The following is a 23,709-nucleotide window of genomic DNA, read 5'->3' on the forward strand; positions in this document are numbered from 1 at the left end:
AAGGAGCATAAGAATTTGGTGAAGGGAGAGAAAGAGGCCTAGATGCCTTCATCTATCTCTCTGAGGGAGCCAGCATTTCTGCTCCACTCCGAGAGAGAGAGAGAGAGAGAGAGAGAGAGAGAGAGAGAGAGAGAGAGAGAGAGAGAGAGAGCCTCGACCCTTCTTCGTCCCAAAAACCTCCTGTGAAAACCGGAAACATCCCGCCCACCCACATACAGCTCCAAGCTAATTGGCTGGTAGCTTTGATCGACAGTATCCATGAGCAAATGTCACTTCCTGACGCCAAAGAACTGACCTTCCAAGCCACATGGCTTGCCCTCAGATGTCTTCTCCTCATGGCAGAGCTTTACTACAGTATCTCTCCAGCAGGGGGCATCACTCCAATTCTCACAAAATGTAGTCACCTTTTTTTCCCCATTCTACTTGTCCATATCATTCAGCTTATTCAAGAGAATAGCCAGGAGGTTGCATATGGTCCTGGACCAATTCAGAAACCCAGAGATTCAGCAAAAGGGAATCCTGGTATGATCTACATGCTCCCTAGAAGTTTGCATTGGCTCATCTGTGGTGTCCAGTAGTCTGAGTCATATATAATTACACCATGGGAAACAGAGGATGTGCCTACATTCAAATGGAAGGACTTGATCCCGTAAGCTCTATTATTTATCTTAATAAAACATGGTTGAGCTTATTTAGTGTGTGTTTTGTTTTAATAGTAATCAAAATTACATGGACTCTAATTTTCAATGAATGTATCCTAATCACACAGAAGGGTATAATTAATTATTTAAAGGGAGGAAGCTTTGTAGTTCTCACTCAGAGACTTTAGGGCCCTCTTAGCCTTGGTCAGTGCTATGGAGACATTTCAAAGCAAATACAAGACTCTATGTTATAGGCTTTCCTTTTCCCCATAAGAGATATTACACAGGATTGTCCATGCCCTCCTTGAATAGAAAAGTGGAAGTAGGCCCTGGTCAGACCCTTCCACCAATAAAATGACTCATTCAGCAATTTGGTTGAGTTTTCTTTCAGATGTAAAAATCTGTACAGTGTCTACCTCCCTATTGTATCAGATTTGGACAAGATGATTCTGAGGGTTCTGTAGACCTGTTTATTTGTGATTCAGCATTTACCATGGGCAAGAGTTTCATTTTCAGGGCTTCTTCTCGCTTTGATTGATAGACTAATGTCCAGCTAAATGTTTTTGGCGACAATTGTTCTCTCCCTCGGACGTCACACCCTCCTCTCTCCTCTCAAGTCCCAACCTACCACACAGCTAAAACCACTGAAAAGTCCTAGGCTTATAGAAATCTAGAGTGATAAAATTATATTAGGAAGCTGGCCTTGAATATATGCACATTGGCTAGAGGTCTGGACTTAGAATCTGGAAGAGCTGGGTTGTAATTCTACCATTGACCCTTAGGAATTGTATAACTATGGGCAAGTGACAGGGTGATTCTATAGGCCTCAGTTTCCTTACCTACCAAATTAGAGATTTGAACTAAGTGACTTCCATGGCCCTCTCCATTTCCAGATCTATGGTCATGTGAGCCTATGAATCACACCTGGTATGCTCACAACAATACACCAATGAATACAGCCTTTTGTCCTGATATAAACATAGCAAATTAGGCTTTGCTTAAGTCTAAAAGCTGTCCCTATATTATGGGATGTGGGAATATAATTCTTATTAAGATCTCCCAAAACTCAATGCCCCTTCCATACACACACATACATACACATATGTATAATTTTATATCTATCTATCTATCTATCTATCTATCTATCTATCTATCTATCTATCTATCTATCTATCATCTATCTACACACACACACACACACACATATACATGCTTCTTGAGGGCAAAGACTGAATCACTTCTGTATTTGTTTCTCTTACATTCAACCCAGTACCTGACATTTGGAAGCATAACAAATGTTTGCTGATTAATCAATGTAGTTTGAGAGAATTTAAAACACAACTCTTACTGCTAAATGGGTTTTAACTAGCATTGCAACCCCCAAAATTGGTGGTAGTTCCTAAAATCTCCCTGCAGGGTTGACAAGTGACTCAGTGCAGAGGTTTAATTGGTCCCTCATTGGCCAGTCCCTGTAAGTAGGTGCTTATCCTGCCCTTGTCATGCTGGTTCCCCAGCATTTTTTAGCTGGGAAAATGACTACGTGAACGACGGTGGCTGTGTTAGTTGAAAATAGGTGTATTATCATTGGCGTTTTTGACAAGCCCTCGGCATTTCATTACTCTGGCACCGCACATGAGAGAGTTACACTGTGTACAAATCAGATGTGCCAAGATGATGAAATGTTGGCGCTTCTCCAATATCTCAAGTGGTTTACACCCAGTATCGGCTAGGGAGGCATTTGTTCGTGCATATGGTGACATTCCCAGCTTAGAAGAGGCCTGGGAACTAATATACTCTCTCTTCTCACTTATACACACACACACACACACACACAGAGCACAAAATCGAATTGATTAAAACTCTTAAAGCTTTCAATTGCATAATAAATCTTGGGATGAGCTCTCTATGGGCAGGTTGTAGGCACTATTTTGCATTACTCAACAAAGTCAATCATTTATTTTTGAGGTCTACCCATGATTTCTGGGAGGTTAGAAAAGGTCAGAGAACCAATACATTCACAGGAAGGACTTTAATTCTCCTTGGTCATGTCATTTATAATATGGAGAAACAGGGTTTCTATATTATTTGGGCTGCTCATCCTGGTTCTCTACTCCCAGAAGGAGGGAGGACAAGCAGAAATGTCTCTAATGACTGAAGAGAGAAGCTCTGACACTAAAGAACTGTACCAACCACTGTGTACATACCCATCTCACCTATTCATGACTGATGTATTAAGAGATGCCTGTAGTCTGCTTACCTTAGACTGATGCTTTTACAAAAGGTTCCTGTTCCTTTTATCTACCTCAGTATTAAATTGCACTGTCTCTAACAGATGTTTTAGGCCCATTAAGGTGTTTTTTTTTTTTTCAGAAAATAGTTCTGTTTGTGACTTTTTTCCCCACAACCATATTGGGATCCACAAGTAAGGGTGGGACAGTCACATATGTCTCCTTTTCTGCATGAATGAACATTCACTTGTGATCTGAAGGCGATCCCTAAACCTTGTAGTTACCTGAAGGCAAGTATGGTTGTGTCTCTGTTCCCTGAAATCCCAGATATGACTAACCAAAAAAGGTTGTTTCAGTCTCTCCCCATTTTTGTCTTTTTTTCCCCAGAGAACTGTACACAAAATAGAAATATATTTCATTTCTTCCCCTTTTCTACATTTTTACAAACATACTGCTGACCAGGGAAATCAATGAACAGTTGATGGGCAAAGAAAAAATGGAAAAGCAGAAAAGATCATTGATAACCTAATAATAATAGCTATCAATTATATAGTAATTACTGTGTGTCAGGCATTGTTCTAAGAACTTTACACTTATCATCTAATTTGATCTCAATAACCCTGAGAGGTAGGTGTTGTTATTATCCCCATTTTACAAATGAGGAAACTGAGGCAAAGAGAGGTTAAGTGACTTGCCTAGGGTCATACAGCTAGGAAGAATCAATGACTAGATTTGGACTCTGTTATTTTCTAACTATCCACTATACCACCTTAACTACCTCAATAAATAGCTAAAATACCTAGAATTGTCCCTTAGTTGGATTGGGGTCACATTGAAGACAGTGAAGAGGATCTTAGACTCAGGGTTTTGAAATGACCTTAGACCTCAGACCTACTCCAAGCATCTCATTTTATGGATGACAAAAATAAGGCCCAGAGAGGTTCAGTGATTTGCCCAAGGTCACACAGGCAGTAGTATATGGTAAATATCACTTGCAAGTCAGGTTCTCTGATCCCAAATACAACATGCTTTCCCCTGTACTTCCACACTTTTCACATGGACTTCCCCTTGCCTCAGTCCTCCTTCAAGTGCTAATGGTCAGTGTTCTAGGCAAAGAAAAGGGGATCCTGGAAGAGAAGAAGTCTCTGGGAGTCATCAGGCAGAGGGCAACTCCTATTAATGGAAAACAAAGATAAAAATCCAGCCATATGTATTTGTTTCTGCATTGGCTTTGTTCTTCTCCATACTGGGTAGCAGGAGAGGAACAATGAAATCTTATCTCCTATTTGGCCATGATCTGAGCTAAGCATGTTGTAAAATCACAAGACATGCATACTGCTCGCACCATCCCAAATCACAGGAGGTTTTCAAAAGCCACTACAACTGCTGAGAAATAACTACCTATGGCTATATTTCTGCAAGTCATTCATTGTACAGGGAACTGCTGCTGCCCATTCCATCCCTTGCCCACTCCCTTAGATGCCCTCATGTTCTGGGTTCTAATCTAGCCTCATACTCCAGAAAACAAATGAACAAACAAAAACATGTTATTTTTAGGAATATAATAGCATGAACAAGAAAACAGAAAAGGAAAAGACAAAATACTTCATTTCATTTTGATCCATCTATCTTTAACATTCAAAAAGATCTTTCTTTATCTTAAACACACTGTAGGAACTGAAATAACAGCCTTCTCAGGACCCGACAATCCTGTTGTGGCACCCTACACTACTCCCCCAGTAGTCAAACAATAACAATCAACAATTCACATTTAGACAGTGCTTGAAAGTCAACAAAACAATGCCCTCCTCCAGGAAGCCTTCATTAACTGTTCTGGCTGAAAGTGAACCTCTCTTCCTCAAATATTCCTGGAGTCCATTGCTTGGATCTCTCCTCTCCTCCCATCACATTCTATTTTATGCAGAGTCAGTTTTCCATAGCCTAGTACAGTTCTTTGCATCTTAATCAATGCTTCTCATAGGGAATTCAATCCAACTATCCTGTGATGGTAAGAAGCAGAATATTATTATCCCATAATTAGAGATGAGAAAACTGAGACCCACAGAAATTATGTCACTTGGCCACAATCACACAGCTAAGTAAGCCCTGGAAAGACATTCTAGCCCAGGTCTCCTGCTTCAGTGTTCAGAAGACTTTTCACCACCACAAACTACTTCCCCAAAAGGCTCACAACAGTTTTTGTGGTTGTCGTTATTGTTGTTAATGTGTGTGTGTGAGTATGTGTGTTTATTTATACTATTCAATTTTGGATGCACAAAGTTTGCTGGATTTCTTTGGGCAAAAGGTTTCTGAAGGCCAGTGGATGACAGACATAGCATTGGAAAGTGTCGTCTTTGTCAGGATAGGCCACGACGTGTCTCTCGGGGCAGTGCCAGGAGATGGCACTCCTCAGTAAGTCACCGGCTCCTCAAGCTCACACTGTTGGAACCAGTACTGGACCCAAACAGGGCAATGGTGATGACAGTATGACAGAGGAAGAAAAATTGTCTGGCAAAAGATCTAATAAAGTGTTCTGGTTGCCTCACTCTTCCTGTATTTTGGTCTGTGATTAACAAAAGGAAGCTTCTGTGTCTTAAAAGGTAAATAAATACATTTCTGCTCACTTATTCAACATTCCCCAGTTATGAGAATTCGTTTCAGTCTAGGGACACATTGATCCTTCACCCCTTAGCAGAAACAATTCCCAGCCTTGTCGGAGGTGAGCGTTTGGGGTTCTTAACCTAGCACCCATGAACTTGTTGCTGTTGTTTTAATATTTTGATAGTCACATCTCAATTTAAATATTGCTTAAGGGGTATTGCTAAAGGGGTATTTGATACCAAAAAAAAAAAAAGATGGTTAAGAACCTCTGATATAAAAGGAAGACATTAATATATAAGGTGTAGACCCAATGATGAAGCATATTGGTCACCTCCAGAAAGAAGTAATGGACTCAGTGTACAAAATGAGATCCGTTGTTGTTATTGTTGTGTTAGACAAAGCTACTATAGGAATTTAGTTTGCTTGAGTATGCATACTTGTTACAAGTGTTCCTTCCTTTTTTAATTGGGAAAGTTGCAGAAAAAGAAAGTTAATTTTTTTATTAAAAAATAAAATTTTACCCCCAAATTTAAAAAAGCAAATAAGAAAAAAAGTCCTATATCAAGCTTTATTAGCCAAGAGTTTTCAAAAATCATACAAAAATGACAATAACTTCATCTACATTTATCAATATCTCTCATAATCCCTTTCTCGTGGCCTATCAAATTGTTTCCTGTAACCACTAGGCCAAGAGTACCTTGTTCTTGCCCTTCAGGGCCTTAAAGGATTATGACATCCACACAAATATTTGTTACATTAGGTAATGTCCTAGGTGTCTCTATATAAAATAGGTGCTCAATAAATATTTGTAGATATGTTTTTATTTACCTTTGATAGCAATCTATGGCAAGTGCTATCAAAATTCTCCCATAAACAAAAACAATCTCATGAAAATCAAAGAAAAAATAATCCCTAAATATTTTTTGGAACTAATTGCTACTGTGTTTCAGGAAACACAGTAGAAGACGTGTTCCATGACCAGAAAGAGCTTATAGTTTAGTTGGGGAGACAAGGCAGAAGAGAAAGGAAAACTTGATTAATGCCATTTGACAAATCAAAGGGACAAATAAAGAATTAGAGTTAGAGAGACACAGAGACAGAGTCACACACAATCAAAGACATGGAGAGAGAGAGACGTAAATGTAGAGACAGAGACAGATATATATATAGAGAGAGTCAAGAGACCTTGTTTGTTTGATATTTTTTGCAGAATATTCAGGGAAGGCAGTAAAATCTGACCTGGACCTTGATGAGAAAGTATTGTTTTGAGGAGCAGATACAAAGTGGCAGGATATTCAGATTTCAGAACTATTCTTACTGAAGAGGTTTTTGTTTCATTCTCTTTTAAGGATAGGAGCTACTGGAGTATAGTTGTAGAAAAGAGAACCAGTAGATAGAAAAAGAGAAGGGATGATTATGGGGCAATTTGCTGGAGATGTTAAGGGATAAGATCAAGGGTATATATTAGAGGGGGTGGTCTCCTCAAGAATTAGGATTGCCTCTTCATCTGATAGTGGAGACCGTGGGTGATGATGTCAGGGTTGGTGTGAGCTGGACATAAAGGAAGAATAGGCAGCTTAGGGTGAGTGGCCTGTATTTCCTTAGTAAATTACAAAATGAGATCCTGAGTTGTGAGGATAAGGGTTTGGGTAATAATAGGAGGAAAGAAGAGAAGATTTGAAGCAGCTGCTGTGGGAAGTGGAGTCAATTAAGAAAGAATAAAAGAAAGAAACTAATAAAAGATGGGAAATAGTGGTTTAAGTTACTGGAAATCATATGGTTTGGCATAATGTAACTTGACATACATATTTATCTGCAACTTGGATGGAAGAAATTAGAGAAAACACATAAAGCTTATATCTTTATGATAAAAAGATGTAAAGGATAGCTAATTCCCTAAATGACAGTATCATGATTTATTTAGTTAGTTAGTTAGTTTTGTTTTGCGAGGCAATGAGGGTTAAGTGACTTGCCTAGGGTCACACAGCTAGTAAGTGTCAAGTGTCTGAGGTCAGATTTGAACTCATGTCCTCTTGAGTACAGGGCTGGTGCTTTATCCACTGCGCCACCTTGCTGCCCCCAGTATCATGATTTTTAAAAAAGATCTGAACAGACAAAATTATGAAGTGAACTCTCAATGTTATTTTAATAGACATAAGTGTAAAGCCCTGCATATTCACACACACACACACATGCATGCGCACAAAATCTGCCTGAAGTATAAGATGAGAGATCGTTTAGGTACTCATTTCCATATCCAGCATTCTCTCAACCAGAGAGCTGACTTAATAGCCATTCATATGAAAAAGACCCAGAGATTTTTTTTTTAGTCACAAGCTCTGGCAAGAGTGTAATATGACTGACCCAAAGAGCTAATACTCTATAAGCTTTATTAATAAAGGTTAGTGTCCAGAACAAGGAGGTAATTACCTCACTCTACTTTGAGCTGGCCAGAACATATTTGCACTGTTGTTTTCAATTCAGGGGTATGCATTAAACTGAAGAAACCAGAGAAGGACAATTATAATAGTGAGGGGACCAGGAAATTGTATATGAGGAGTGGTTAAATAAATCTACAAAGTTCAGCCTGAAGATGAAAATGTTTAGGGGAGATATAAGCGTATTTGACATGGTGTTATATGTGAAAGTTATTAAACTCATTATATGGGACATGAAAGGTTAAGATCAGAACCAACCAATAGAAGTCAAATGAGAACAGATATCAGCCCAATATAAAGAAGGGTTTTCAAGTTTTTAGAGCTGTCCAAAAATGGAATGTGTGGCCTTATGAACTTTTGTTTGTTGTTGTTCAATCATTTTCAGTTGTATCAGACTCTTTGTGACCCCATTTGGGGTTTTCTTGGCAAAGATACTGGAGTGGTTTGTCATTTCCTTTTCCAGTTCATTTTACAGATGAGGAAACTGAGGCAAACAGGATAGTGACTTGCCTAGGGTCACACAGCTAGTAAGTGTCTGAGGCCAGATTAGAACTCAGAAAGAGGAGTCTTCCTGATTCCAGGCCAGGTAGTCTACTGCAGGGCTTCTTAATTTTTTTCCACTCAGAATCCCATTTCACTTGAGAAATCTTTATGCTACCCCAGCTATACAGGTATATGAAATAGGTATATAAATCAAGCATTTACTGTCAAATTTTTCAGGACCCCCACATTCAGTTATACGAGCCCATATGGAGTCAAGATTGACAGTTTAAGAAGCTTTGCTTTACTGCGCCACCCAGCTGTCTACCTTTATGAACTACTGAGTTCCTCATCTCCGGAATATAAGCATGCATAGAACATGGGTAGTGTATACCAGACAAACCTAAAGGAGTATCCCTATTTTCATTTGCCTTGCGGGGAAGGGGAAGAAAAATGAGAATGCTCCCCCAGCTTATGCAGCCAGTCCCCTATGCATGCATTCCAGAGATCTAGAAGTAATCTGGTAGAGGCTGGATGGCTACCATCGGGGACATTGTAGAGGAGATTCATGCACTTTCTGGGGAAGTTTGGAGTATGACTCCTAGAATCCCTTCAAACCAGAGTACAACTCTAAAGAAAGAATAGATTATGATGATAGATAGATAGATAGAAAGATAGATAGATGGATAGATAGATGATAGACAGACAGATAGATCGTTAGATTGATGATAGATAGACAGTCAGACAGATAGATAGGTAATAGAAAGACAGACAGATAGGTGATAGACAGACAGATAGATGTATGGATAGATAGATAGGTAGATAGATAGATGATAGATAGATGATAGGCAGACAGATAGATAAGTGATAGATAGATAGATGATAGACAGATAGATAGGTAATAGACAGATAGATAGATTGATAGATAGATAGACCAACCATTTATTAGCACTTATTATTATGTGCCAGGCAGTGTGGACTGAATGCTGGAGATACAAATGCCAGCAAGAAAGAGAGTGTCCTCTCACAAGCAGCTTCCATTCTTTCTCCCCACCCCCCAGTTAACAAGCTATTTATTTTTACTCCCTCTTCCCCAGTTTAAAAAAAAAAAAGCAAACCTTGTAAAAATATACATATTGACTAGTAAAGCAAAACAAGTTCCCACGTTGACCACATCCAATGTGTGTCCCATTCTGCATCTTGAATCTGTCCCCCTTCTGCCAAAGGTAAGCAATGAAATTCATCATTTGTTCTTTGGAATCAAGGATAATTGTTGCACTGATTGAGTTCCTGTATTTCCAAGTCATTTGTCTTTACAATCTTTTTGTTATACTTTCTATTGTTCTCCTACTTTTGCTCATTTGACTCTGCAACGGTTTATTTGAGACTTTTCAGGTTTTCCTGAAACCATTCTTTTCATCATTTCTCATAGCACAGCAGTACCTATTATATTAATGTTATAATTTGTTCAATCAGTCCCAAAGAGCAGGGCTATGGAAAGTAGACAGGGAATGGGGGTGGAGTGGGTGGGAAGGAATATACTGGGAAAGTCTTGGAAAAGTCTGGGTCCTAGCAAGATAAGAAAAAACCAATGTAGCTGAGTTGAAGGACCTTGGGGGTAGAGCCCAGGTAACAGTAGGTAGGGAGGAGGTAGAAGAATCACACCAAGTTCAAAGGGACAGCTATAATGAACTTAAGGTAGAGGGATTGAACACAAAATAGAGTTATGGGGTACAAAGGAGACTAAATCACAAAGCTGTATCATCATGTTTTAGACAACCAAGAAACTGGTTGCAACGACTGAAAGATAGTTGATTTTTCATTAGACATCCCTCATTTGTAAAGGCTTTATTACCTTGACCTATTAATTTTAATTTTCTGAATTTCAGGGTCATTGTATGCAAAATGGAAAAAATAACATTTGCTTTGCCTGGCTAGTGGTATTATTTGTAAGGATCAAAGGAGATCATACATGTGAGTTGCATTGGAAAACAGAAAGTGCTATGCAAATGCTGATATTTGTTGTTATTGTTGACATTAAATAATTAATTTGACTTCCAAGTGGAACGTAATTATTTGATTGTAGAGATCCTACTGGTACTTCTTGTATGGGAAGCAGGTGATGCCTCAGGAATATTTTATCATTTCTTTTTAGAGGGCTACAGTAGGGGTCCTAACCAAGGTACTCATTTCCATATCCAGGATTCCATCAACCAATGCTACCACCATCACAGCCCAACAACCTGCACTCTGGGCTGCCTACCCATAATAAAATTCTGCCCTGGCCTATTGCCAGCAGAGATAGCCTGTTCGAGTAAATTGAGTGCAGGGTATGGAGTCAACAAAGAACTGATTTCAAATCCCACCTCAGAGACTTATTAGTTATTGGGTGACCATGGGCAAGTTATTTAACCATGTTAAATCTTAGTTTTCTCATTAATTAAAAAAGGTGGGGAGGAGGGGGTTTAGAATAAATGGCTTTTTTATTCCTTCCAGCAATGAATTTATAATCCAATGGTCCCTCTCTAAATATCATTAATGTGTGCTTTGGTTTTGCAGCAGGAATGAGAATTTTTGGTTTCACCAAATACCCAAAGAAGGAAGGAAGAAAAAAAAAAGAAAAGGAAAGGGAGGGAAAGAGGAAGGAGGGGAGGAAGGAAGGGAGGAAGGAAGGAAGGAAGGAAGGAAGGAAGGAAGGAAGGAAGGAAGGAAGGAAGGAAGGAAGGAAGGGAGTGAGGGAGGGAGGGAGGGAGGGAGGAAGGAAGGGAGGAAGGAAGGAAGGAAGGAAGGAAGGAAGGAAGGAAGGAAGGAAGGAAGGAAGGGAGGGAGGAAGGAAGGAAGGAAGTTAGGAAGGAAGGAAGGAAGTTAGGAAGGAAGGAAGGAAGGAAAGAAGTTAGGAAGGAAGGAAGGAAGGAAGTTAGGAAGGAAGGAAGGAAGGAAGGAAGGAAGGAAGGAAGGAAGGAAGGAAGGAAGGAAGGAAGGAAGGAAGGAAGGAAGGAAGGAAGGAAGGAAGGAAGGGAGGGAGGGAGGGAGGGAGGGAGGAAGGAAGGGAAGGAGGGAGGGAAGGAGGGAGGGAGGGAGGAAGGAAGGAAGAAAGGGAGGGAATCAGAATTTGTTAATCATCTACTATGTGTAAGGCACTGTGCTAAGTGTACTGCAGATATCTCATATGGTCACACACATGTACATATATAAAGAAGTTATTGTTTACATACATATATACATACACACATGCATACATATGCATATATATACACATATGCAGACACATACACACACACACACATATATATATACACATACATATCACATAAATAAAATTACATACACACACTGTTCCACATTACAGAGCATGGTCTACAGTTGAAACACTGGGTACTTCCAAGAAAATGTAAATTAGCTTTGTCTCTAGGTAGTTGGTCCAGCGTGGGTGAATAAAACTTTCTTTATTAAATTTGAAGAGGATAGGAACTATGTCTTCTTCATGTTCCCAATGTTCCCAACAAGGTGCTCTACATACTGTAGAAGTGTGATACATATTTATCAAGTGAATGAATGAATAAAAAAGTTCAAATGGTCCATTGTGTTTAACCTCCCAGCCAAGCCTGCCCTTGATCCTCTGTGGATTCTGCATTTAGAGCAATAGGAAAGCTAAACAGAGGTTTTGGTTTAGCTAAGGACCTGGTGATCTGCATCTCAGAGGGGATGCATTGAGATTATAGAGTGGGGAATGTATTGGATTTGGCATCAGAGGACCTGGGTCCAGGGCCTTGCTCTGCCACTTGGGTGACTTCAGGGAAATCATCACCTCTCTGTCTCTCAATGTCCTTATCTGTAAAATAAGGGCATAAGACTATGTATCTTTTAACTCTAAATCTCTTGGCTTTAAGGAGAAAGGGAAAAAAAGCTATGTAGAAAAACCCTGGTCCTGAGTGTCTATTGCCTTTCTTTATACACCCCTTTCTTTGTATCTCAGCACAGTGTCTAGCACACAGCAAAATGATTAATGCACAAACAAACCTGAACTACCTCAGGGAAGGTTATTCAGAGAACCCACCCCCAAATGATGACCCTGTAAACATGCTAATGACAAGATATGCTAATGAGTAAACTAACTATTCACTAAAATCCTAGAAGGAGAAAAAGTTAAGCCTCTAACAAGCTGACAGATTGTAAGCAGTCAATTAAATCAAAATCTTGGAAGACAAAATGAATCCTATGGTGGAAGGAAGCCCTCAAATATCTGTTTAATTTTGTGATGGTGAAGAGTACCTTGATTATAGGAAGGGTGGGACCTTCAAAAACATGCTGATCCAATGTCTTCGTGCCTTGGAATGCCTTGAAAGTCTATTTTCTGGGAAACTCAAAAGACAATAGGCAGTTAGTTCATTTCCGTCCAAAGGACATTGATTGTGTGGCAGTCTCCTGAGAAGGGTAATTATCACCTAGTGGTAGTTTGACAACTCATTTTCGAAGACAATTTTGTATGTAAGTAAGTATGTGAATACATAAGGCTTGGGAATAGCTTCAGGAGGACAATTATACGACTGAATAAAGTCTTAAAATGGAGGCTTTTTAACAACAAAAAGAAAGCTTCTCAAAAAGAGAGAAAAGACAGCATTTCTTGAATCTGACTTTCTGAGTTGTTGAGGTCACTGTTATTTGTCAGGTAGAGTTCCATTGGAAAGTGAAACTTGGCAGGCAAAGATCATATATCTCATGGTGCCTGACACAAAATCCTAGGTGGGCAGCAAATGAGGCATATTCTTCTAGACCCTAAGCTCTCTAACTTGGCATCAACTTAGGTAACCTGAGAAGTGATATTTGTGTTTTGGGAGTTATAAGGCATGCTGAGAGCAAATAACTTCTGGGCACAGCATCAGGAAGAAACTTGAAGGGTGGGATCAGTCAATACAAGGTTGTTTCATCATTTAATAATTCCCACTGGACTACATCTCTAGTTTCCTCCATTAATTATACTAAACAGATGATTATCAACTCTCCCCTTAATTCAGGGCTCTGGAGACCCACCAAAATGAAGGAAGGGGAGGAAATAAGCATTTATTAAGTGCCTACTATGTGCCAAGCACTGAGCCAAACTCCAAATGTTATCTTATTCGATCCTCACAACAGTCCTATGATATAGGTACTATTATTATCTTCATTTTACAGTTGAGGAAACTGAGGTAGACAGAGATTAAGTGTTTTGCCCACTGTTACACAGCTTATAAGTATCTGGGGATGGATTTGAACACTGGTCTTTCTGACTCCATACCCAGTGATCCATCCACTTCACCATCTGGCAAAGTGCAACAAAGTCAAGTCAACTGAATGAGTAATTATTAAGCACTACTATGTGCCAGCCAGGGTAGCTAGGTGACACAGTGGATAGAATTCAGAGCCTGGAGTCAGGAAGACCTGAATTTAAATGTAGCCTCAGACACTTACTAGTTGTATTATCCTGGGCAAGTGATTTCACCCAGTTTGCCTCAGTTTCCTTATCTGTAAATTGAGCTGGAGAAGGAAATGGCAAAATACTGAAGTATCTTTGCCAAGAAAATCCCAAATGGAGTCACAAAGAGTCAGGTATGACTGAAGTGACTGAACTACAACAATATGCCACATATTGTGCTGAATTATTGTGGACACAGGGTGGGGGGGGGGAGTCCTTGCTCTCAAGGTGCTCACATTCTTTTTACTGTTATTTTTATGTTTTTTCCAATTACATGTAAAGATATTTTTTTTTAGTTCCAAATTTCTCCCCCTTCCCGAGCAGAGCAAACAATTATCCATTACAATCATGTTAAACAAAGTTCCACATTAGTCATGTTGTAAGAGAAGAATAAGAACAAGAGGAAAAAAATACAAGAAAGAATAAACAAGAACAATAACAAAAAAAAGCAACAACAAAAGTGAAAGTAGTATGTTTCAATACGCATTCAGACTCTATAGTTCTTTTTCTGAATGTGCAGAACATTTTCCACCATAAGTCTTTTGGCATTGTCTTTGATCATTGTATTGCTGAGAGAGTTGAGTCTATCACAGCCGATCATCACACAATGTTGTTGATACTGTGTACAATGTTCTCTTGGTTCCACTCATTTCATTTAACATCAATTCATGTAAGTCTTTCCAGGTTTTCTGAAATCCACCTGCTTATTTTTTCTTATAGCACAATAGTGTTCCATTACCTTTGTATACCACAACCTGTTTAGCCATTCCCCAATTAATGGATATCCCGTGAATTTCTAATTCTTTGCGACCACATAAAGATCAGCTATAAATATTTTTGTACATGTGAGTTCTTTTCCCTTTTTTATGATCTCTTTGTGATATAGACCTAATAGTTGTATTGATGGGTCAAAGGGTATACACAGCTTTTTGGGCATAGTTCCAAATCACTCTCCAGAATGGTTGGATCAGTTCACAACTCCACCAACAGTGCATTAGTGTTCCGATTTTCTCACATCTTCTCCAACATTTATCATTTTCTTTATTTGTCATATTAGCTAATTGGATAGGTGTGAGGTGGTACCTCAGAATAGTTTTAATTTGCACTTCTCTAATCAGTAGTGACCAAGAGCATTTTTTTCATATGGCTGTAGATAGCTTTAATTTCATTATCTGAAAACTGCCTGTTCATATCCTTTGACCATTTTTTCAACTGGGGAATGACTTGTACTCTTATATATTTGATTCAGTTCTCTATATATTTTAGATATGAGGCCTTTATCAGAAACATTGTCTGTAAAACTTGTTTCCCAGCTTTCTGCTTTCCTTCTAATCTTATTTGCATTGGTTTTGTTTGTGCAAAACCCTTTTTATGTCATTAAAATGATCCATGCTGCATTTTGTAATGTTTTCTATCTCATCTTTGGTCATACATTCTTCCCCTCTCCATAGACCTGAGAAGTAAACTATTCCTTCCTTTTCAAATTTGCCTATGGTATCAATCACCCTTTATGACTAGATCTTGTACCCATTTTGACTTTACTTTGGTGTATTGTATAAGATGTTGGTCTATGCCTAGTTTCTGTCATATTATTTTTCTGTTCTCCCAGCAGTTTTTGTCAAATGGTAAGTTCTTATTCCAGAAGCTGAAGTCTTTGGGTTTATCAAGCAGGTCATTGCTATATTCATTTACTGCTGTGTTTTGTGTGCCTAACCTATTCCACTAATCCACCATTCTATCTCTTAGCCAGTACAAAATAGGTTTGATGATTGATGCTCTATAATATAGTTTTAGATCTTGTATAGATGGGCCACCTTTCTTTGCATTTTTTCATTAATTCCCCTGATATTCTTGACCTTTTGTTCTTCCATATGAATTTTATTATTTTTTCTAACTCTATCAAGGCTCTCACATTCTAATGGGAGAAGCAACATACAAATGACATATATGCAAGATAAAGTGATGATAATTGTACAGGGAAGGAATTAAGATTAAGGAGGACTGGGAAAGGGTTCTTGCACAAGGTGGGACTTTAGTTGAGACTTGAAAGAAGCCAGAGAAGCTAGGAGGAGAAATGAGGGGAAAGAGTATTGCAGGCATGGGAGACAACTAATGAAAAGCCCGGAGTTGGGAGATATAGTTGTGTATGTGAGAAACAGCCAGCAGGCCAGTGTCACTGGATCCTTGAGTACTGTGAACGGAAGAGGCCAAGTTACAAAAGCCTCCAAAAATCAAATGGAGGATTTTGTGCTTGATCTTAGAGATGATAGGGAACCACTAGAATATAGTGAGTGGAGGGGTAGCATTATCAGACTTATGTCTTAGGAAGATCAATTTGATAGCCTTGTGAGAAGAGGAAAGATGGAAGTGCCCAGAGCCATAAAAAAAATCCCTTAAATTTATAAATAGCAATCTAATTGATAATGAATCATAACTAAGACCATCAGATCATAGATTTAGAGATGGAAAAGAACTTTAAAATTATTTCCTCTAACTCCATCATTTTATATTTGAGGAAATTAAGGCCTATTGTGCTTCAATGACTTTCCCACAGTTATCATAAGTGGAAGAGTCAGGATTTGAATCCAGGTCCTCTGACTCCAAATTACCAATATTTCTCCTTCCCCAAGCTTTCTTGCCTGATCAGAAAGTTTTTGTTTTGTTTTGTTTGCTTTTTGTTTTTTTTTTTAATTAGCTAATCTAGAACTGGCTGGAAGGAATGTGTATATGTGTATATGTATGCATATATGTATGCATGTATGTGTAGATAGATAGATAGATAGATAGATAGATAGATAAATCCACAGATAGCTAGATAGATATGATAGGTAGATATGCAGGTAGTATTCTCCAGACTTAAATTTGGTTAGAGGACCCTCTGTTGGGAATGAATATTGGCATGAAATCACTTTGCTTGGCAGAAACCATGCTAATCCAACAATTTAAATTGCAAATTGCATCATTAATCTAGGAACTCTGAGGGGAATGATGAGGTCCTTAGAATTCAGAGCTAGGTGGAATAGGGGGAAAGTATCTTGTCCAACTCTACTTTTATAGAAATGGAGACACAGAAAGGGAAAGGGGGCTTGCTCAAGCTGACACAGGTAGCCTGGCAGAGATAGAAATGACTGAGATTCCCACCCAAATCTCATGGTTTGTCTATTATACCATGCTAACACCCTAGAGCCAGATATTTTACCCGCCTCATTTCTAATTTCTTAATCTGATCAGTGCTTATGGAAACTCATGTCATGATGTAATGCAGTTTGGTGAAGCGGGGAAAGATGATAGAAAGAGAGAGAGACACACACAGAGACAGAGACAGAGATAGGTGTAGGTATAGATAAGATATAGATATAGGTAGTGTATATATATATTATATATATATGCACACATGTATATAAAATATATTATGATACATTATACAGTACATATTTGATTTATATATTTTATGTTTTATATATTATAAACATTATATGTGTGTGTGTGTGTGTGTGTGTTTAAATTTAAATTCCTCAGGAACACCTGGGTTTGAATTCTGTCTCTGATGCAATGTATGAAACTAAATGCAAACAATAACTCTCTGCCATATAGCAAAATGTCAAAGATGGCAGAGTAGACCTCATCTGGAGAACTTTGGGAAGACTATGGATAAGATTCACACAGGGAGGGACAGGATGTGATCTGCATCATTGTCAGGAACTCCTGGATTGATAAGATCACAAATCCATTTGGGTATTTGGGCATTTAACTTAAACTTCTAAAACTCAGTTTCTGGGGCAGCTAGGTGGTGTAGTGGATAGAGCATAGCCCCTGGATTCAGGAGGACCTGAGTTCAAATCTGACCTCAGACACTTAACACTTACTAGCTGTGTGACCCTGGGCAAGTCACTTAACCCCAATTGTCTCATCAAAGAGGAAAAAAAATAAAACTCAGTTTCTTCTTCTGTACAATGAGAATCATAATATACATATTTCAACAGGATATTGTAAAGAAAGTGCTTTATAAATCTTTTGATGCTAACTAAATGGGAGCTGCTATTATCATTACAGAGAGGCAGAACAGTGTAGTAGTATAGAAGACAGAATGGTGGCAGTGAAGTCAGCAAGATCTGGATTCAAATCCAACCAATGGCTGTGACATAGTGGGTTATGAGACCATAGGCAAATTACTAAAGAAGTGTAGGAGAAAGATTTGAATGTCAAGTATTGTTTCACAGAAGATCAAGTATAGGATGGACCACAAAGCATGTTAGGGAAATGAAGCAGACCAGACAAGAGATTAGCTAAAAAGGAAACGGACTTACCAGAGTAGGTAGGAGGGAAATCAAAGGGGCAAAGAGAATCATGGGGGTGGGGAGAGTAAGATGGGTAGAGACAAATAGGAGAATGAATATATAAGAAGGAGTACTTGGAGAAAGGAGACATTCATACAGAGTCAAGAAAAATTCCAAAAGAGTTGAGAAACAACTGAAAAACTTCAAGACTTAAAAAAAGAAAGCTGAGAACCTCACTCACTTTGAAGGAGAAGAGAAAGCTACAGAAACTCAGATAAATACCAGTAATGCAAAGAAAGACCTAGGTAGGAGAAGAGATTGAGTTGGGAGGTGGAGGGAGGAGAAACAAGAACAAAATGCTCTCATCATAAGCTGTAAAGAACACAGTAACCTTCAGTGTTTGGTAGCTAAGGATTTTTTGATTTTTTAATGACAATGAGCACTGTTTCCATGAGACAATTGCACATCTGAGAAAGTGAGTTAAGAATGGTGACCATAAAAAGTACTTAATTAATAAATGAACATTTATCAATTATGTGTAGGTTATGTTTTTCTTTTAAAAAGTATTTTATTGATGCCATTAGTCTTTATATAACAATCAGTTCTGGAGGGAAAAGTCCTACCATTACCTTATCACTACCACAGACTCCCTTGTGAAAAAGAAATAAAATTAGGTAAAAACAACCTAGACTGTGATCACATCTGGTCCTATTCTACCCTAGTCCCTGGCCTCTCTGATAATGTTTCCTTATCTCTTCTATGGGACCATCATTGGTTTCCCTATGAAAGAAAAGCCACCCAAGGCAAACTGCAGAAGCATTATTTCTTCTGTTCCTTCTCCTACCCATCTTTCTCATCTTTAATGAGATGCTGCCGATCCTCCCTCCTGATTTGGCCCCCACAATCTAACAATCATCCTGGCAGGATCTACCTTCCCACACACCAGTCATGTGCTTGCTTTCTTGGTACCCCTAAATACCCACATGGAGTTGTAGTCAATGATTGGCTTTTCCAGCTGTTCTAAGGGCTGTGGAAGGAATTTCCTTTGCTGCAGAGCAAAAAAAAAAGCAACATTCTAATGTCCAGCCCAAAGGCAGAGACTCTAGGAGTTCCCAAGTCTTTGGTCCCCTAGCAACTATTGTTGTTATTGCTTGTCCTTTGTTTTTGAAGAAGACCATGACATTAGGGTGATGTCATGACATCCACTGAATTGGATTGAAGTGAGGAAAGGCCATGAAAGCTCTTTTCTAGAGCCATCTGGGTCCAGTGACAAGATGTTTAAGGCAATTGGGGTTGAGTGATTTGCCCAGGGTCACACAGCTACTAAGGGTCTAACGTGAGATTTGAATTCAGGTTCTTCTGACTCCAAGGCCAGTGCTTTATTCACTGTGCCACCTAGCTGCCCCCCCTAGCAGCTAAGTGGAGCAGTAGAAGACCTGAGTTCAAATCTAACCTTAGACACTAGCTGTGTGACTTTGGGCAAGTCACTTAACGTCTGCTTCAGTTTCTTCAATAGTAAAATAGGGGCAGTAATAGCATCTACCTCGAAGGGTTGTTATGAGGGTCAAATTAGATAATATCTGGAATGTGCTTAGTGCCTGACACATAGAAGGTGTTCTATAAATGCTTATTCCCTTTCCTATTTTGTTTCCCCTTCATTATTTCACTAATAATCATAATAACAATTTGTGACTTTATAGAGCATTTTAAGATTTAGAAAGTGATTTACATGCATGATTAGCACCTATTTTTCATGGGAAGAACAGGAATTCAAAGGTTAGATAAGACATAGTCCCTATATCCCTTGCCTTTATGATCTAGAAAGTTGCAAAGATACAAACACAGATAACTCTAATATACAATATTATAAGCTATGTGTATGGGAAAGGTGCCAAAGAAAGTGCTGTATCTTTCTAATTATCAGGAGAGTTTCCTCACTCTTGTTCTGTGACCACAACCAAGAAAAGACATGGAATCAACTCCGTATGTGAGAGGCAGGGTGACTCGCCAGATTACTTCTGTCATGCTTCCTATTTCCTGAAACCACTGAAAATAACGCACTTTTAAATGCTGCTTTAAGGTTTTCTAAGTGCTTTACTTATCAGATTTCATTTGATCCTCAGGAAATTGAGGTTTACTGAGGTTAAGTGACATGCTCAGGATCACACTTGTTGTTTGACCTTTGTTCTCAAAGAGGACATCAGGAGGGTGATGTCTTGACTTGCAAATGAATTTGATTTAAGTGAAGCAGAGCTGGGCAAAGTCATCAGCCTTACTATGTTCTCCAGAGTCATCTGAGTCCAGGGGCAAAACCTAGGTCAAGACAACTTGCAATGGTCCTGATGCAGTGGGAGACCTTCACCTTTTAAGCCAAGGTCTTTCTCATGTGTCTATTTGTCTGAGGCAACACCCATTCAGTGATTAAAGGCTAGGAAAGAATTGAGGCAAAAGATGGCCTGGTTTGCCTTAATAAAAGAATCTGTCTGGGAGGGGAAGACCCTCAGAGTTTATGACCAGAATAGGAACACATGCTATTCACTCTGAGCCATCCAAAACCCAAACAATGAGCAAGTGCTGATGTGGCTTAGGCTGGGACCTGTTATTGGCCAATCAGTGAAAGCTGGAGTGATTTGGGTTTAAAGGCATAATCAAGTAGCTCTATTTGAATCACAATGGGCTTTAAAAGCATCTGGTTGTCCAGACATCAATTTGAAAAATGATATAGCTTGTAAGCATCTGAAATGGGATATGAACCCAAGTCTGTCCTGGTTCAGTAAATCATTCTCTTCACCCTGGATCACTAGGCTGAGGGAGAACACATACCATTTGAGAGGAAGAAGTTACAGCTCATGGTCAATAAACATTTATTAAGTCCTCACTATGTGCCAGGTTCTGTGTCAAAAATTGGAGAAGGCAAAGGACAGTCCCTGTCCTCAAGAAGCTAACTATCTAATGGGAGAGACAGTGCATAAAAAGGAGTTAAAGGTTAGGTGAAGAAGGAGAGGGAAAAGTAGAATCTTCAAACATATAGTACCCCCCAATTTTTTATATCTTATATTTATTTTTGTATATATCTATCTGTGTATAATGTCTACCCTGATAGAATGTAAACTCTTTGAGGGTAAGAACTATTTTACTTTATCTTTAATTCCCCAGAATTTAGTACAATATCAGACTCATAGTGGGTACTTAATAAGTGATTGATGATTGATTGATTCTTGTCATTAATACCATGCTGAGACCTATACAATATAAATATTCATGGTTAAAAAACTGAAGCTCAGAAAAGATCTTTGACTGATCCTACCATCCTTTTGATCAGAGGGAGGATGAGATTAATTTCTTCAGATGCCTATAGAGTATACTTGTGAACAGGATCCATAAAGTTTCACCAATATTGATATGTGGGGCAGAAATGCAAGAGTGACAAATAAAATAATAAGAGTACATGAGAGGAAGCCTGATGGCACAGTGGATACAGCACAAGACCTGGAGTCAGGAGGACCTGAGTTCAAATCTGCTGTAAAGTTCCTATGTAGCTATACTGTCTAAAAAATCTAATGAGTGGTCACCAATAAATTAGAAGATTTAGGAAGAGTTTAGACTTTTAAGTATTTATTAAAGAGCATTAGGATCTAATGATCAGAGAGAAAGGTAAAAATCTAACTATTTCTAAGAGATTCCATCATCTGACTTGTCATGGAAAGGTCAGGAACAAAAAGGAACCAATGCTTCCTTCTTCCTCCCAGAAGCCTCCTGTGAAACTGGGAATACCCCGTCCACATGCACACACAACTCCAAGCTAATTGGCTGGTAGCCTTGACTGACTGTACCCATGAGCAAACGTCACTTCCTGACGCCAAGGAACTGACCTTCCAAGCTGCATGGCTTGCCCTCAGATGCCTTCTCCTCATGGCAGAGCTTTCCTACGGTAACTCTCCAGCAGGTGGCATCCCTCTAATTGTTACACTGTCCTTAGACTCTTACTAGCTGTGTGACCCTGGGCAAATCATTTTACTCTGATTGCTTTCCACCTACCCTGAAAAAAAGAGTACATACAGTTCTAAGAGTCCATGATTAATCTACATTTCCTTTTTTATATATATTGTATTTTGATCATGTATTAAAATAATTATCCAGAAACTTCCATGATGAGCTGGCAATATGATCATAGAGAGGAAAGTGATTCAACAGACTTGTGGTGATACCATTCTGTTGGATTGACCAATGGTATGTGCAAACCAAGTATTAAATGTAATCAACCTAAAGGGGGGAAAACCCCAAAACCAACAACTTGCATATCAAAGTCTAGACACTGAGGTTCACAGTTTTGTAGAGCTGCCAAACCTGTAACACATAGAAGTCAATCTGCCCCTTCTTCCTGAAGCTGGGGCCCAGTTGATCTTGAATCAAGTATCTTAAGCATGTTAACCACAGCACACATCAAAGAAGCAATTAGTCAACATTAGAGGACTCCTTCCCACTGACTCAATGAGTTAATTGCCATTCCCTATCTCACCAACCAGCCACAGAACTGTGGGTAAAGGAGATTTCAGTCAAGCATCCAAAAGTCAATGACCAAAGACGCCAGTATCTGAGAACATGTTGCATTAAAAAAAACACAAAAAAACAAACCCAAAAAACCGGCAACTGTCACAAGTTCTTTGAACCTGATTGCTCTGATAATAGTTCTGGATGGCTTTGTGTTTACATATGAAGTTGTTTAGTTTCTAGTTTTCTCATATTCAAGGGTTCTAAGTATCCTAGGTTTATTGATGGAAGGGACCACCCCCTTTCATTTTGCAGATGAGTAAAGTGAAACCAAGGAGACCAAGCAATTTGCTCAAAGTCGCGTAGGGAATAAATGTCACAGGTGGAATTCCATCTCAGTCCTACTGAGCCTAGAACCAATGCTTTTCAAAAGAACATATATTAGGGGAAGCTAGGTGGCACAGTGAATAAAGTACTGGCCCTGGATTCAGGAGGACCTAAGTACAAATCCAGCCTCAGACACTTGACACATACTAGCTGTGTGACCCTGGGCAAGTGATTTAACCCTCATTGCCCCATTGAAAAAAAGAAGACATATGTTATCATCATTTTTTTCATACTTTTTGCTAAGAATCCTATTAGTCCTTTGACAGTTAGAGATAAGAAAGGAGATTTCTCATCATCTAACACACACCTCTAGCCTTTATTGAAGAAAGGTTCATTTTTGAACACTTGTCCAGGATCCTTTGGGTGTGGATATCCATGAACTTCTTTGAGAGAGGATTTAAAGAATGCCTTTCCAGGGGGCGGCTAGGTAGCACAGTGGATAGAGCACCGGCCCTGGATTCAGGAGGACCTGAGCTCAAATCCGGCCTCAGACACTTGACACTTACTAGCTGTGTGACCCTGGGCAAGTCACTTAACCCCAATTGCCTCTCCAAAAAATAAAAACAAATAAAGAATGCCTTTCTACTAACACCAACAAATTAGATGATGGGTAGACAGAATGAAAGTTGTCTTCAAAATGGTCATTCAAAATGGCACCCATGAACCTGAAAATTCAGCTAGGTCTTAAGCAAAGAACTCATTGAGCAGGAAGCA

Source organism: Dromiciops gliroides, chromosome 1 (assembly GCF_019393635.1).
Source record: "Dromiciops gliroides isolate mDroGli1 chromosome 1, mDroGli1.pri, whole genome shotgun sequence".
NCBI lineage: Eukaryota > Metazoa > Chordata > Mammalia > Microbiotheria > Microbiotheriidae > Dromiciops > Dromiciops gliroides.